Genomic DNA, 17,950 nt, shown 5'->3' on the forward strand with positions numbered 1-17,950 from the left:
TCGATATTGTGGGAATCCCAGCATCTTGGAAACGACCAGGCATTTGACATTTTCTTGTCCAAAACTCCTACCTCAGCGGAGAAAGCGCCTGGGAACCTATGTCTGTCTAATTGACTTGAATACAGAGGAGGAATATTGGGAAAGGCTGATAAATGTGGAAAAAATTGGCAGGACACTCGATGCCCTAAAGTTCATAGAACAGATCCTACTCCCTAATATTCTTTAATGGGTCATGGAACTATGGGAGGTCAGAAAGTGGTCTATGCCCGCCTTCGGGCTCGTGCTCGGCCTGAACCTGACCATAATTTCCTATCTCCTCCTCCTACAGTTTCCTCTGCTCTGATTTCAACATGGAAGGATTAGGATATTAGAGTGAGAGTAGAGCGCGGCCTCTCAGGACTTATGTTCCGGACTTATATTTTGTTATGTTTCAGAGGATATATGCTTATATTAAAGGTTGACATTTCTTACTATTTAACCAATAAAACATGTAAATTAAAAAAAAAAGTAGGAAGATTCTGCTCTTAGGTCAACAGGTAATGAGTTCCATAGTTTAGAAGCCATGACTGGAAAGCTACTTTCGCCGGCTTTTTGTAGTTTAAATCTAGTTACATTCAAACAGTATGGGTGTATAGTTCTGGTGGGGCATTCAGAGTTTTTTTGACAATTTTGGCAACAAGATATTAGGGGGCACAGTTAGCGAGACATGTATACGTGAGAGTTAAAGTTTTGAATTTAATTCTATCTATATATCTTCATCAGAAAGTGTTATGCTATCCTTTTATCATGTATCCTACTCTGTGTGCCTGGAAAATCCTCATCTTGTTTTGTTTAATGCTATGCCATGGACTGATAACAAGGTGCTGTTTGTGGGCTATACTTAGTGCAGCCCTTCCTAAGTGTGCATTAATATGTGTGGATCGAAAAAGGGTGTTATAAATGGACAAACCAGAAGCATCTGTTTTTTGAGTGCATGAGGAAGGGAGGGAAAGAAATTGAGTGGGATAGATTGAACATACAGGTATTATTATATGATGCTGGCTGGGTCTTAGGTTGAAGCACATTTTATTAGTTACTCCATAAACAAACAATTCCAAATTTTGATTGCTTGTAAAAAGTCACCACCGGACACCTGTGATAAGGCAAGCTATCGAGCTACATTGTTAGATGATAAAAATGTAAAAGTCTTACATTACGTTTTAGATAATGTCTTTCACTTGATCAAAGTGGGTTTTACCAGCCAATTTACTTTGATGAACTACAAGTGTCCAAATAATAACCTAAGAATAAACTTAACATCTACAGGCACAAATAACGTTTGGTTACATTTTTTAATTCATGAAGTGTCTCTGTTAATAAAATACAACAAAAACTATGATCCAAATAAAATGTTCAATTTCTCCTGACTCATTGTATACATCTGATAGATCAACACATCTCATTTCGGCCAATCCTGGGACTGTTTGTCTGCCTCTGGTGTCAATCTTAGCCAGATTGTTTAGATGGCCTAGGAAGTTCAAATTAAACAGAGTTTCTGGAGCAAGAACAAACTGGAATCAATAACAGAGATAGACAAAATGCAAGGTAAAACCAAGCTTTATTATCATCTAAATAAAGCAGGGAAAGTATACAAACAACACATTATTGGCGCTCTAAACATGCTTATTAAAAACAACAGTTTATATATCCAATATTTGTCATAACTGTCATGATGTAATCTAAGTTACCAAAACCCATGCGGTGCAAGGATTGGTTAACAGTGGTGACTACATATACACTCTCTAGGGGCTACATTTCTGATTGGGTAATGCTTGTCTGATGTCTCCTTCTGAGACCACCTCTAAAGTGATAACAGTAAAAGACATCATCTCTACAACATGTAACTGGCTGGCACCTTACTTTGTGGGTGGCATAATATTAGAGAATCTGATTGGTTGGTTTCTTACTAACCAACCTCAGACAATTGACAGGTCATCAAGATATGAGCCAGACAGGAGTAAGGGGAATGAGGTCCACTGACTGCTTTATTTTCAATTAAAGAATATAGCAACCCTCATTTCTAAGCCACAAGCAAGGGTGGTCTCTTTGTATTTGGCTTTGTCCAGCATCTCGTATCTGGAGATATGTTTAAGGAGTAATTTTTGAAATTATTTCACCCTGCATTTATTATGATTTTAGCTAATATTAATGCAAGTGTTATGGTTTCTTTTACGGCTGGGGACACTCTTAGGTTATATTTCATGGAGTCTTTTGGCTTATAATTGTCCTGCACCTGGCTTACAAGGGCTGGTTATACTCTTAATTAATCTGGCAATATTTGGCTTGCGTCTTGGGAATTGATATCTCATGTGTTCTCTATGCCATTCCTATCCTACCTTATTGATGGTAACCTTGGCTTGGTTTGCTAGATACTGTCTGAGCTCTGCACAGGTCTGTATTTTGTTATTTCAACATTTTGAGTTTTCGTGAAGCCTTAAGGCCTTTGGTTTAGTGAGAAGTGTGTGGGGATTTCCATATGGAAAAGATGGCTGCCCATTACTGTTGTATTTCTATTTTGGTGAGCTATATTCGTGTGTCAGTCATGTTGCATTCAACTTAAAAATTGCTTATGTTAGTATTCTTTATGTCTTATGGATGTCATGTTTATATTCTTCATGTATAAATGCATGTGTTACCTAGTGTTGGCGTTCTTCATGTTGAGTGCACATTTGCTTCATATCTAATGCCTGTCTAATGCATGCACATGTATTATTACAATGTTAGTTTGGTTACTCATGCATTCTTTCATTTTAGATTGTGTCCATATCATGCTGTACCTGCCTGGGATAAGGGTAGTACGGTTGTCTTAGTGAATAACTTTTCTCACCTGTGCATTATTGATCTGGGGAGGGGCAAAAGCTATGGATTACTTATTCATCTGTCTCTCAACAAGATGGTGTCTCTTTATAAAGAGTACTGGCAGCCTCCTAATGTTTCGAGTGTAGCGGTTGGTCTTTCTATTGCTAATAATTCTCCTGGCTGCACCGAAGACACGTTCCAAATATACACTAACTGCAGTATATGCCAACTATTTTGTATCTGCTATTCTCAATTCTGGCCATTGTGTCATCTTCTTATACCAGTAGAGCAAACGTTCTAAAACCCGGGCCACATTATCCTTGTCATTCACATACTTTCGCAACATCTTCTCTTCCTACTTGTCCTTGGTATTACTTCAGTTGCCTTTTTTAAGTGGTCATATCCCCAAACCGTCTAAAGCATTACCAAATGCTTTTGTCTTTTTGTAGCACAAAATGTAAGTGGTTCTACCACTTTTTGGATGACAAGGCTCTCCTTCCACTAGTGCTAGTCCGGTCTCACCAGTGAAACCTTGACTTTTTTGGAATAACCTGGCAGTGTGGGTCTGGTAAAGCTGTGAGGGCGCTGAAAAGAAGTCACGGTAGAGAGGAGTGATCTATGTGCACGGGCTATTTCAAAATGGGACCTCATCATTTTGTATTCTAGGATTGTAAAGCACTCCGTTGCTTCTCGATGGTTGTTCCATATTCAATTAATACCCTAAAATAATAATATTCCACAATGCATGCTTGATCCACTGCTTGTATCACCCCATGTAGACTTTTGAAGGTGTCACAAAGGAAGGTAGTCAACATTTGTATCGTGAATCACTTATTGTGGCTTGGGTGTATTACCTGAAGGCTGAAATGTAGTTATTGTTGCAAATATACTACCTGTGTACGTACACAAGCATGTCCCGGCTTGCATTATATCAGGATCTGTGGAATCTGTCATCATCTGCTGCAGCTAGACGTGTAGGAGCAACATTAGAGGGAGCAAATGATTGTGGTTTGTGGGCTCAGAACTGACTGTTTCTGGGGCATATTGTAATGATGAAAGAATTTGGATGAGACACCAAACTATTCTCCGTTGCTGAGGGGACAAAAAAAGTTGTGAGCTGTGTTCAATTCTCTTCTGCATCACAACTCTGTTTATGGTTATGTGTTGTTGAGATGGACGCTGCACCATATATACACTTAATTATTTTCACAACTTCTTGTACAATATGATTCGCGCTGGGGCTGTCTCCATTTCTGAATCGCGCAATAATTCTAGGTTTTAAAGAGGTGAATGAAGTGCCCACAAATCTTTAAGCATATGGCTTTCACCTTTGAAACTTGCTGTTCCTTTTTAATAAAATCCTGGATGGTCAGATTCTGACATTTTACAAGAAAGCTCACTGAAAAGTATTTAGTAGAGCGCACTCGCGAGACTCAGCAGTGCCGAGTTCTCGTGAGACGCACTTCCGGGGAAGCGTGTCACGGGATTAGGGGAGAGAGAGCGGGCAGAGCGACGGAGAAGAAGCAGCTCCCGGTACTCCACCTGAAAGTGGAGAGAAGCATCTCTCCAGCCCATAGAGACCCTTTAAACCTACTTAAGACAAGGAACTCCATGGACAGTGAATGAACTGTCACTTGTACATAGTTACCTTTCCTGTAACAAATAAAGAAGGGGATCAACCCTTTAGAAAGCCTGATCATTATACTACATATCGCCCATCTGCCAGTGCATACACAATTGTCATACCATTGTAGGAGGCAATATAAAAGAATTACACTTAGAACCCTTGGACGAAGTCTGTTGTGTAATCACGGGCACACTTTTCACGCAGGAACTCCTGGTGCCTCCTGTGGCAGCTGGCGGACGGCCAGAAATTACAGTTCCTGATAGGCAGTGGTGGATGGCAGACGCATGGCTTGTTGTGTTTTGTCGTATGGTGTGAACACGATGTGCCACTTGACATGGAGGCAAAGCAGTGCCCTACCAACATAAGTAGAAGACAGCACAGAAGGTGGGTGCCGTTCAATAGATTTAGGTGAGCCTTTAACTTCTGCCTCATTGCTGTGCCTGGTATTGCGTTATCTCTGCACTGCTTGTCTACACCCTCTTTGAGCCTAGCACTGTACCTTACCTGTACTTACTCGAGCTTGTTCCTCAGCCCTAACTACTTCTAGTTATTGGACCTCATTACGACCCGGGCGGTAAGGGATTACCAGTACTGGTAAGGGCACCGGTACTGGTAATCCCTTACCGCCCTTTTACGACTTCCCTTTGCGGGTCCTCCCTTAACGCCTGGTTGTACCAGGCGTTAAGGGCGGGACCCGCAAAGGGACTTTGGTGCTAATAACGGTACCACAATTTGTGGTACCGTTATTAGCGCCTTCCCCATTCCCATTGAGCCCTATAGGGGCTCAAATGGGAATGGGGAAGGGCCCTTGTGAATGGGGAATTACCGCCCGCCAACCTTGGAATGGGGCTGTAATAGCTCCATTCACCAGGGCGGAGTCTGTGAGGTTGTGGAGGCAGCCATGGCACTAATAGCGCCATGGTTACCTCCAACCTCGTAATGATCCCATTGACTCCAAGCTACCCTCTTGAGGGGTGCTCAGGGGTTCTTTTCCAACACTACTAGTCCCTGACTCAGCAAAATCTGTCTCCCCACCCACATAACCTCTGCATCTACTGGAAATTATTGTTCTGCACACCTTTCAGCTTGTTGGGGGGCTTAAGGGACTTGCTGTTCTGCCTTTGTCTCTGTCTGTCTACCCGTTCGTTGTTGCCTTTCCCAATGTTGTCCCCTACCACAGTACTCCCTATGCTTGAAGTAGAAAAACTGGATCTTCCAAGTGGCTCCTATATGGATCTGACTAAATTTGGATCTCTTCTTTGTTGTACATGCCCAGGATTCTATGAGTCGGACCTTACTTAAGCAAGCATTGGTTACCCCTCTCCATACTCCCACAGGTATACGTACGCATAGCAGCATCTCAGGTCTTCCCGCCTTTTGTTTTTTTCACACATTGTGCCATTGGGCGGGTTGTCCGGCCAATGGACTCAGGTGCAGGAGGGTACTGTGAAGATGGATATGTTTCCAGTTGGGTGCCATCCTTCCCTAGGTGGGTACGTTATTATTGGGGGTATTGGGAGGTGACTACTTACTAGTTGCTTGTACTCACAGTGCTCTTTTCTTTTCTACAGTCTGGGGGATCCTTCATCTGACCGCTCACTTTCACCTTTACCTTATTTCTTACTGCTTGGTCAAGCAGCTCTCTCATGATCAGTGGGAAATTAGTTGGGGGGCTACCCACACAAGTTGCTGATTGCCATTCATGACATAGCCATTCAAAACCGATGCTGTTGAATTCCCCCAGTAGCTATCCAGTTGTGTGAGACTTTTCCATACCAAACGCTCTGCGTGGGAAGGCTTCTCATATATGTACTGGTGGAGAAATTATTGAAGGTGGCGCTCCCTGTGCGTGGTCTGTAGTTGCCAATGTTTCCACATGGCTTTTGTCAGGTAGATGCTCTGCAGAACTGGCTGCATTGTTGCATTCACAACAATGTCACACATTTTCCAGTGACTCCCACGCATAGAACATATGGAGACAAACGTCAAGATAGGTATTTTGTATTTGGTTCACAAAGAATTGAAGCATTGACAAAATCCTTCTGCTTCTACAAAAGAATGTTGAATAGGGCCAGTTGTACAATTTGAGATAGATTTCCATTGTACAAGACATAGGGCCTCATTACACGGTAGGCGGTAGGGATTACCGGCACCGGTAAGGGCACCAGTGTCGGTAATCCCCTACCCCCCCTACTACGAGGTCCCTCAGCGGGTCCCGTCCTTAACGTGTGGTCAGACAACACGTTAAGGAAGGGAACCGCTGATGGACTTCAGAGCAAATAACGGTACCGCTAATAGCGGTACCGTTATGAGATCTTTCCCCATTCCCATTGAGCCCTATGGGGGCAGAATGGGAATGGGGAATGGCAATTGGCATGGGGATTTACCGGGTCCTCAAGGGTCTGAATGACCCAGTAAGTCTCCATACCGCCTACCCGGACCCAGAAGGCGGTAGGGGGTAGCCATCGTGCTAATTGCGCCAGGGTTACCTCCTACCGTGTAATGAGGCCCATTGGCTTTGACAATTGAAACCCTTGGGTAGTAAGTAATCATAAAATTATGTTCTGAGAAAAACATCATCCAGAGCAGTTGACGTGCTGTGAGTGCTCTTGCCGAAGGAAGACATTGATGATTCCTGTGGTCTGTGAGAATGGTTACTGTATGACGGGCTCCCAGCATGAAGTGCCACCACTCATTACCACCACTCATTAAAGGCTGCTTTGATGTCTACTCCTTGTCCATTATAGCATAGTTTTGCTCGGCTGATGCAAATATTCGAGACCAGCAAGCTACTAAATGTAACTGGTTGGTTTCCTTGTTGCTTTGCGTCAATATTAGCCCAATGGTGACACTAGAGGCATTGACCCCCAACCCATAGGGTAATTCAGGATATTGATATGCGAGTAGAGGGGCGGAAGTGAACCGGTTCTTACAATTCTGGAATGCATCATCAGCATCAGATGTCCATTGAAAAGATCTTCCTTTCTTTAGTAAATCAGCGATCTGGTGGACCGTATGTTGAGAAATCCAGAATGAACTATCTGTAAAATTTGGCAAAGCCAAGAAAGTGGTGCACCGCCATTACTGACTGGGGTGATGACGAGGACATGAAAGTTTCCACTGTTCTGGGATACAATTGGAATCCTTCAGAATTATTCATACATGAGTCATGATAAAGCCCCAAAATTCCTCCTCTGGCACATGGAAGCTGCACTTTTCAAGTTTTGCAAATAAATGTTTCTCTCTGAGTGGAGATAATATGGCCTGCACATATTTACTAGCACCCAAGAAGGGGGAGCCAACCAATCCGTTTGCTCGGATTATGGGTTGAATCCCATGATCCCAGCCCGCATTCTGAGCAGCCTGACGGCTGCCTCCCTGCCCCGCCATCTTCCGCTACCCTCACCATTACCTGATTTCTTTCGGGGGAAGCGGTTGTGCAGCCGCTGCTCCAGCCTCCCAGGCCACCTGTGAAATGGAAGAGGAGCACTGTATGGAGCCCTGCCTTCCAGATCCATGGCAGCCATCTTATGAAAGTATTTTGTTTGAGTGAATGGGAAGTCGCAAGGTATCCTGTTCATTCAAACAAAATATATTGCTCTCAGTACCCCAGGTTTCCAGATTCAAAATCTGGTGGGCTAATAGCAATAATACCCGATCCAGCAAGTCGGATTTGGTGGTAATGGCACGGGGCCTATCGTTAAGGGCCTTGCGCTATAACTTGGGCCCTTGCCCATTAAAGGGCAGGATCAGGTTTTATTGCTATAATATGGTCCTCAGGATTTTACAAAAAAGCAGGCTATCATCATCTATGCACAGAATAGTAGTTCCATCTAATAAGTCACATCATACTTCATTAATGAAATATTGCAAAGTTGCTGGGGTGTTACCCTATACTGAAATAGGCTCAATTTGCCTCAGAAGGTGGTTTCCAATGTATTGCCGGCCTTTTTTTTATTGTTAGTGTGACAAATCAACTTCCGGGGTACGAGTGGTCCAGGGGGTGAATATTAGTTTCTAAACCATAAATCAGCCCCACACCTCTAATACACCACAAGGAATCCAAACAGATTGGAATAACAAGCAAATTATAAACCTCCTTGTCCAATTTTGGTAATGTGGACGGAATGGCAGGCTTATATCTGAAAGGTCGTGGATCGTTGGCAAGTTGCAATACAGCGAAAATACAATTATTACCCAATGATAAAAGGGACTGCCCAGTCAAAGTTTTCTCAGAAATATCTACTGTATTGTAAGGGTGTCCCTAACACGCTCACACTAGAATAAATACACCCCTTTTGGGAAATAATGCGAAAGGTCTATCTTGTAAGCATAACAGGTTTAATCTTACACAATTGAGAATGGTAGCAAAGGACTTTGCTGCCTGAACAGTCTTCTCTTGTCCCTTTACCATTCCTTTCTCCTGCCACAGTGGTCCCAGGCAAGGGTTTATATATGCCGGTCTTGCTGTAGTGGCGTCACTGGATAAGGGGCCATGGCTCCACCCCAAAACATCCTTCTCTCGTACAAGGGATGCTCCAAAGCCTTCCTTTCTTCATTGTCAGTGGTTTCTGTCAGAACATTCTGCCCTACATTTTGCTACTTTATACAGAAACACATTAGAGCCCTGTAGACTTTTACAAACCTTCAGGCCTAGCCCAAAGGAAAAACGATTTTGTTTTATAACAACATTGAATTCATTCATTCTGTCCATATTTGACTCCTCCTGCTAATGTTATCTGGGCCCTGCAATCTCAGTCACACCTTATTTTCATAATATTTTCATACCTTCTGCATTTTGACATACAGAACATACAAATCTCATTTTAGCCTGCATGGGCCCTTATTGGAAGTGCTAGCCTTGGTGGTGAACACTGCAGAAGCCTGCAGTCCATTTTTAGCACAAGCCACATTCTTGGAAAGGAGGGGGAGTTTTGCATTTATCGTACTAAGATTTTAAAATGCATAGGATCTTGACATTATAAATGTGTCCAGCTAATAGTTAATTTTGCTTTATATTTACAAAATAACAGCCTTCTTCAGTGCCTGCCCATGTCCTTCTTCAGTGCCTGCCCATATCTGTGTATGTAATTATATCTTCATGAGAGAGCTTTCCCAGTGCCCCATCTCCCACCTAGTCCATTATAGCACCTAGAAGAAGTCTTGGGGTGTGGGGAGACTCTGGTTCCTTCCCAACATCCCCCCTTTCATTACTTCAACAGTAACAAACTCAGCCGCACCCGACAAGGTGTTTTAGATCTCCCAATTGATACCATCATCTTTGCCCTATTAGGAACTATATTGAAACAAAATCGGAAACCCAATTGGCACGTGCAGAAGAGGACCAAGAAGAATACGATAACAGCCATTTGTACTGATGCCTCAAGCCATGGTGGAACCCAATCAAAGGCAAGCGATAGCCAATCCGTGTTCTGATCTCCACCTTCTTTCTTCATTTGAATACTTAGATTGTGCACCCCCTCAATGACATGGGATAGTGACCCATTCTCAGCATCTTCTGGGGGTACAAAAGTGCAGCAGCTTCTTCCCAACTTTTTATACACTCCTCCTTCTATAACTGTTAGCAAATCCAGCATGTACCAGTTTTGCATCGTCATGAGTCTCAATGCACGGAGCTCTAGTTTGATGGTGTTGAACCCATTCTCTATGTCATAGGTAAGCTGGACTAGCCCCCATTGGATGATCTGAACCCACTTGGCGTTAGCAGCTGCTTGTACCCCATGAGCCAAAAAAGATTAAAAGAAAGTCTCTGTTGAGCTAAAAAGTCGATACTCATCAGGTATTCCTCTGAGCAGTGCGGAAGAGTCTTTTGAGACATAGTTTGATCTCTTCTTTCTTCCCAGCTGTTTAAAGCTCTCTTCTTTCTGGCAGCCTACCAAATTCTTGTTAGAGCTGCCAGATTCTTTCTGCTTCTTTAGGTGCTGGAGTGACTGTTAGCACCTTGACAGGCATTTCTTTTCCCTTCAGGTGTTCTTCCGGTATTACTAATAGTACTGAGTGCAGGGTGGCCCGTTAACTCTTGCCCCTCCAGGATGGTGGGAGGTGCAAGTTGGCATTTCAGCCACAAACCCAGTAGTAATCCATCACTGCTACCTTTTGTCTTCTCAAGAATCACAAGAGTGTGGTTGCACTGTGTATTTGTGCCAACAGGAACTGTTCCTTTATTGCTAAAACAAAGTTCATAGTCCATGTCTCTATGCATTCACACTGGCTTCTCCATTGTTGTAATCCATGTCAACCTTGTGCTGTACTGGGACCATATTTGCACACACATAGGGCCTCATCACGACTTTGGCGCTAACCCATAAAATCGGCGGTAACGCTGATAGTGCAGATTTTAAGGGTCCGTCGGATCACGAGTCGAAATACCGCCGGCGCCATTACAGCTGGCGCAAATACAGCCGGCTGTACAAGCGCTGGCCATAACAGTGCCAGGAACCATTCGCGCTAAAACATCAGCAATCACGAGACCAGCGTAGGTGCTATTAGCGCCAGAAAAGCAGCGGATAATCCACCGAAAATACCTCCATCAAAAAGCTGGAGGTAACAGAACAAAGGCCACAGCAATAAGGGCCCAGTTGGAACCAATGCAAATCAGAGGCCTACAAAGGAGCCACCCATGCACAACACACCCTCCCAACACCATTATGCCAGCAGAGAAAAGACAGCAATCAGGGCCCAGGTGGAACCAATGCAAATCAGAGGCCTACAAAGGAGCCACCCAGGCACAACACACCCTCCCCAACACCATTACAACAGCAGGAGCAGGGGCAGACAGCAATCAGGGCCCAGGTGGAACCAATGCAAATCAGAGGCCTACAAAGGAGCCACCCATGCACAACACACCCTCCCCAACACCGTTACACCAGCAGGAGCAGGGAGGAGACAGCAATCAGGGCCCAGGTGAAACCAATGCAAATCAGAGGCCTACAAAGGAGCCACCCATGCACAACTCACCCTCCCCAACATCATTACACCAGCAGGAGCAGGGAGGAGACAGCAATCAGGGCCCAGGTGAAACCAATGCAAATCAGAGGCCTACAAAGGAGCCACCCATGCACAACACACCCTCCCCAACACCATTACACCAGCCGGAGCAGGGAGGAGACAGCAATCAGGGCCCAGGTGGAACCAATGCAAATCAGAGGCCTACAAAGGAGCCACCCATGCACAACACACGCTCCCCAACACCATTACACCAGCAGGAGCAGGGAGGAGACAGCAATCAGGGCCCAGGTGGAACTAATGCAAATCAGAGACCTACAAAGGAGCCACCCATGCACAACACACCCTCCCCAACAACATTACACCAGCAGGAGCAGGGCGGAGACAGCAATCAGGGCCCAGGTGGAACCAATGCAAATCAGAGGCCTACAAAGGAGCTACCCATGCACAACACACCCTCACCAACACCATGCTGCCGTTTGGAGCCGGGAGCCTTGATGTTGAATTCTACCTGCTGCGCCTGGAGCTACAGAGGCCAGCCACCCAGGCCAGGGCCCTGGGAGTGCAGGGGGCAGTGGGGATGAGGAGAAGGAAGAGGAGAGCAGCACCAGCAAGGTGGCCAGCCATCCCCAGGGTCAGGCCAACACCCTGGGCCCTGACTGATGGTCAGTTGGTGACAGAATATCAGCTGGACAGGGCAACCATCACCCAGTTGCTGGACACAATCCAGGGTGACATTGGCAGCCGCATAGCTACCAGCAGAGCAGTACCTCCCCTAGTAAAGCTTGTGTCTGTGCTTCAATTTCTTGGGACTGGCAGCTACCAACATACCGTTGTCATGATGCATGGAATGGCCCAGTCCACATTCAGTGCCATGCTGGGACAGGTGCTTGATGCACTGTTGAATCATGTGAACGAACACATTGCATTGCCAGCCACACAGGCACAGGTGCACCATCTGAAGGGTCAATTCTATGCCATTGCCCAAGTCCCAAATGTAATAGCAGCCCTGGACTGCACACATGTGGCACTCGTACCACCCCAGGCACATGAGGCTGCCTACAGAAACCGTAAACAGTACCATCCCCTCAACGTGCAGATGACATGTGGTCCTGACCTCACCTTCAGCCACTTCTGTGCCCGCTACCCAGGATCCACCCACGACTCCGTGGTTCTGCGCAGTACCCTGCCGGCGTACATGGAAAGGCACCAAGGCCAAAACACATGGCTACTGGGTGAGTACAAATGTGTACCATAAAGAATGTCAATCCACAAATGATGGTGCCTGTCACAGAATCCATTATTCCCAATAGGCAGCAGCATTACTGCAACATTCACATTCAAGCACCTTGCACGATAAACCTTGGACATGTCCAACACAGCAGAACATACCCATGCAGGATGTAAGACATGTGGCGGCACAGTGACATATGGAAGCCCCACCACAATATAGCTTCCTGTGTGAGTAGCACCATGGCTCCCAACACTGAGACAGTATGGAATTCCACCTTGGCCATCCGACAGTAATGAAATTACAAACCATAAGCTGGCACATCCACAAATGCACCACACATAAGTAGGCCAAGTAATGACAATGTACATCCCACGATCACTGTCCCCAAAATGGCCAGAGAAATGCATGGAGAACAGTACAGAATAGTGACGACCAGCAAATGCAACTGTAGCCAAGTGGATTTGCAATGACACATGAGGCAGCCACTTCTGTCATGCACAAGTAGATGGAAGGGACCCCTTATCCTGCGACAAGCGAATGAGTACTGTTACATACAGAAACATAGGCGTCCCAAGTGGAGAGTACCCCATTGATTCAATCGTGCCTGTAGGACAGCACACTCCACAATGTCTTTGGCCAAATGACAAATATGGCAAAATCACACTGATGACAGAGCTCTGTACACCCACTGGACTTACCTTGTCCCCATACCGGCTTTCTCTCCCCTGCAGGTGATTCTGAATATCCCCAGTACACGTGGCTCATGACCCCTGTGCGCCACCCACACACGGCGGCGGAGCGGACATACAACCTTGGCCATGCCCATACACGGATCTTCATGGAGAGGGCATTTGGACTGCTGAAGGCATGCTTCCGGTGCCTCGACCGCATGGGAGGGGCAATGATGTATGCACCAGAAAAAGTTGGCAAAATTGTACTGACATGTGCCATGCTGCACAACATCTGCTGTCGCAGAAATGTGCCACTGCCCCCTGATGCTCATGTGCAGCCACCTGAGGATGGTAGTGAGGGCGATGAAGTGCCAGAAGGTGTTGAACATGCACAAAGGATTGGGCTGAGGGAGGGGAGGTTGGCAAGACAGGGATTGATAGATGGATTATTTTAGAAATGGGTAATGGGTAAATTGGAAATATGTCATTTCAACATTAAATCACATTAGTAACAATCACTACTGTCCATGCATTGTGATTTTTCTAACGTGATTTATTTTCCGTCTAACAAACGCCCTCCCCCCAGTAAACACCCAGCAAACAATCCCCCCTCCCCCCAGTAAACACCCAGCACACAATCCCCCTTCCCTCCAGTAAACACCCAGCACACAATTCCCCCTCCCCCCAATAAACACCCAGCACACAATCCCTCCTCCCCCAAGTAAACACCCAGCACACAATCCCCCCTCACCCCAGTAAACACCTAGCACACAATCCTCCTCCCCCCAGTGAACTACCCCCAACTGTGCAGATAGGCACATGTGTCTTATCAGGGCACCAACAAACAATGCCATGCACCACTAGGATGGTCGTGGGCGCTTTCCTTTTCCGGGCCCCTCTGGTATGCGTGCCCTAGGTGGCGCATGGACTGGCGCCTAGGAGATGGCTCGAGGGATCCCTCCGTGGGTGTGGTCGATGTCGAAGGGACTGAAGGGGTGGGCATCATGTGCTGTCGCATGAGGTTGTTTCCCTCCCTTGTTTGCTCAGTAAGTGCTGAGACTGCCTCCGTCAACTCCCTCACTCGTTGCCCAAAGCCTGTCAGGGCAGCGGTACATTGTTCAACGACTCCCGCGCTATGTATTTGCACCCATGCTGTATAGATGCACTGACAGCCTTGATGTGCCGGCTCTGCACCTTGGCCATTGATTCCACCCTGGCCTGTTTTGCCTCAATAATGTCGAGTCGGCCCATCACTGCTGCCCCAGTGACGAAGGGCACCCCTGGTGTGTCATGTGTTGGCCTGCGACTTGTGTGCTGTCGGGGGGCTGCATGGCGGCATGGCGCCAGCTTGGACTGGGCTGCCTGGCTCAGAGTGCCGGTCTTCTGGGCTGCCATATGATGGCGTGTCCACGTCCTCGCTGTGGTGTGCGGACACGATGCACAGGCACATGTCGACTTAGTGCATGGTGTGTGCCTGGGCTTGGGCTTCCCTGGGGTGTGACCATCCCTTCGGCCTCACTGCTTCTGGGAGAGTGCTGTCCTCCGGCATAATGGCCACATGGAGGTGTTGTTCCCACGTCGGGCTCAGATCCAGACCTCTGTCCCTCAGCATCGGGGCTGTGACTGGTGGCTTGGGTCGAGCTGGCGGTGGCCTCCCTGCGGCCATGTGGCTGCTGCTGCTGTCTGGTGGGGCTGCGTTGGGGTGAAGTGGGTGTTGGCATGGGTCGTCTCCCTCTCGTACGGCCTCTTTGTGGGGTGGTGGTGCTGGTGGAGGCATGCTGCCGTGGGCTCTGTGTTGGTGTGGCCTCCTTCCCTTCATCTTCGTCCCGTTGGGATCGACATGTGCCTGTGGGGTACATAGGGTGTGGTTTGAGTTCAATGCTAAATATATTTGTGTGATGCTGCAGTTCATGCCAACAAGAGTGATTGAGGACAGTATCAATCACGCATTCAACTTGCATTCTGTTCAGTCGCCATGTGGTGCTTGTTGTGAGTGTGTATGGAGGTACACTGCATGGGAATGTTGGAGTGATAAGATTGCATGCATGGTTGGGGTACACTGCGCTCTGGGTTTTGGGGGGCATTCATGGACACTCAAGCTCTACGTAGCTGTCCTATGGCTATGGATGTCTATCCCCTGCCCCTGTCATTCATGCACTGCACGTGCAGGGTCGTCTAGGCAGCACTACGGTTCAATGGATGTAGGCTTCACTTATGGTGTATGCAGTACCTCACACACATTTCTTCGCATTCATTCACTCAAGGTCTGCATGTGTGGTACTTTCAGCTGCATGCATTCGGGGGTGGGACTCACCTGCAGTTGGGTCGATGCCAGTGCCTGCCTACGCTCCACCAATGCCCTCTATGGTGCAAACATCTATCAGGGCTGTAATTTTCTCCTCCCAAGGTGTGAGTTCGGGTGGAGGTTGTGGTGGGCCTCCTCCAGTGGCCCTACTTGCACTCCGGTGCTGTGACAGGATGCCACGGACTCGCACGCGCAGGTCGTTCTGGCGCTTGCGGCAATCCTCCCCATCCCGGGGCACGTGCCCCACAGCACTGACCCTTTGGCTGATTGATCGCCAAATTTGTGCTCTGCGCTGGCCACTTTTCTTTGTGTTGCTGAAGCTCCTCGTGGTGTATCTCGGCCTCCTCGACCAGTAGAGTTAGCTCCTGGTCACTGAATTTGGGCTTTTGTACCCTGTCCAGGGCAGTCTTGCCCCTAGTGCGCTCCTGAGACATGTTTTGGGGTTGGATGGCATGGATAGCTTCCAGGGGCTGTGATATCCGACGGATTGTGATTTCCAAGATGGCTGCCGCTTTATTTCCCGTTCCGGCAGTGACGCGTTTCCCGCGCGCTATGAGCGCGATATGGCACTAGCGCACGGTGCGCCGGATTTAAAGGTTTGCGCTTTTCGCGATACCGCCATGGACCGGGGCTCGTGCACGATAACTCGTGATCTGGCGGATTGTCCGCCGGGGGCCTTGGCGTTAGCGCTATTTACGTCCGGCGGATAATCCGCCGCATTACCGCCAAAGTCGTGATGAGGCCCATAGTCTCTACTTGGGCTATTGTTTTTGCTGTACTTGATCAGTCCATCTGTGGTGCCCTGCCATTTGTCATTGACATGTGAGTGACCTCCCAAGGAAAAATATGGTGCTTGTAGACACTTGCTGTATTTCATACTGCCATTGCATAGCGCTGCGTCTACATCAATGCTCTCAGCTGTACTCTGTGTGCCTGGAATGCATCTTTTATCCTACATAGTACAAGATGTAGCAGGCATTGTGCCTCTGTAATTGGGACTGGATGTGATACTAAAACCTTAGGAGCCCCTGAAGCATGTGAGATAAGTGCACACACGTAAAATCTTTAATTTATCACATTTATTCCTGCAGTATGCATATCGGAGTACCAGCTGTTGGATGATTCTAAATACTGATTATCAGCAATAGCATCAAAGCCCAACCCCTTAAATAAATCATACGTCATTCGTACTTCCTGTTTTAATCTTCTAAGAAAAACTGTAGGGCTGGAGGGCAAAAAGTAAGACAGTTTGATTCTATTTTATCATAGACATATTCATACTAGCATTACGTAACTGCATATTTATATTAGCATTATGTAACTGTCCACCCCTTTTCATATGGCCACCCCATATAACAGACATACCTTCAAATAATCCAACAACCACGACCATTATCACACAAACGAATACAATACCGCAAAAACAAAGTGCATAACTCCTAGAACAAATGAAATGAATTTTAACCTTATCCCTACATAACAGAGAGGTTTGAACATGTCGGTCAGGCATCCTTGCTTGTCCCTGGAGAGGAGACAAAAGGTTTTCGATAAAGAGAGAAAGAAAGAGAAACAAAGAAAGCGAGAGAGACAAAGAGAGAAAGAGAGAGAGAAAGAGGGAATAAGAGTTTGAGAGAGAGAGAGAGAGAGAGAGGGCAAGAGAGAGGGAGAGAGAGAGAGAGAGAAAAAGAGAGATAGAGAGAGAGAGAGAGAGAGAGAGAGAGAGAGAGAGAGAGAGAGGGGGAATAACCTTTTCTCACCAGGGCCGGCCGGGTTCTGGACCTTCAAAATGTGAAAATTCAAGGTGTGTGCTACTGCACACCACCCTGGAATGGATCATTTACAAAACCTCTACTTCTTTGATTATGTCCACACTCTGTTGATTGAGCTTTGCCTTGTCTCAGGTGCTCTTCGGACTTCCAAGAGATGTACCCAATATTGTAACTCCTTCACGCGGACAGCGAGAGGTGTACAGAACACCACCTCATATGTACCTTGAAACCTGGGATTGTTTCATCAAGGCACAATGTTTTTTACGTAGATCAGCTCCCCGGGTATTAATGGTCCAGTTGTGGCAGATGTGTTTGCAGTTGCTGACCCTCCCGGTGTGTCCTGTCCTTCACTCTTGGGTGGCACAATCTGTAAAGAGATATATTTAATTGCACATGTTAGTGCTGTTAAATATTCCCTAAATTCCTCTCCTGGTACTGTCGCTGCTTGATATGCATCTGATGCTTTCCTCACAGGGGATGTGGGGGCCTGCATATGCCTGCCTGTGACTATTTCATGTGGTGTCAAATGGTGGTCTTTAC

This window comes from Ambystoma mexicanum, chromosome 1p (genome assembly GCF_040938575.1).
Source record: "Ambystoma mexicanum isolate Mex_15411 chromosome 1p, UKY_AmexF1_1, whole genome shotgun sequence".
Lineage (NCBI taxonomy): Eukaryota > Metazoa > Chordata > Amphibia > Caudata > Ambystomatidae > Ambystoma > Ambystoma mexicanum.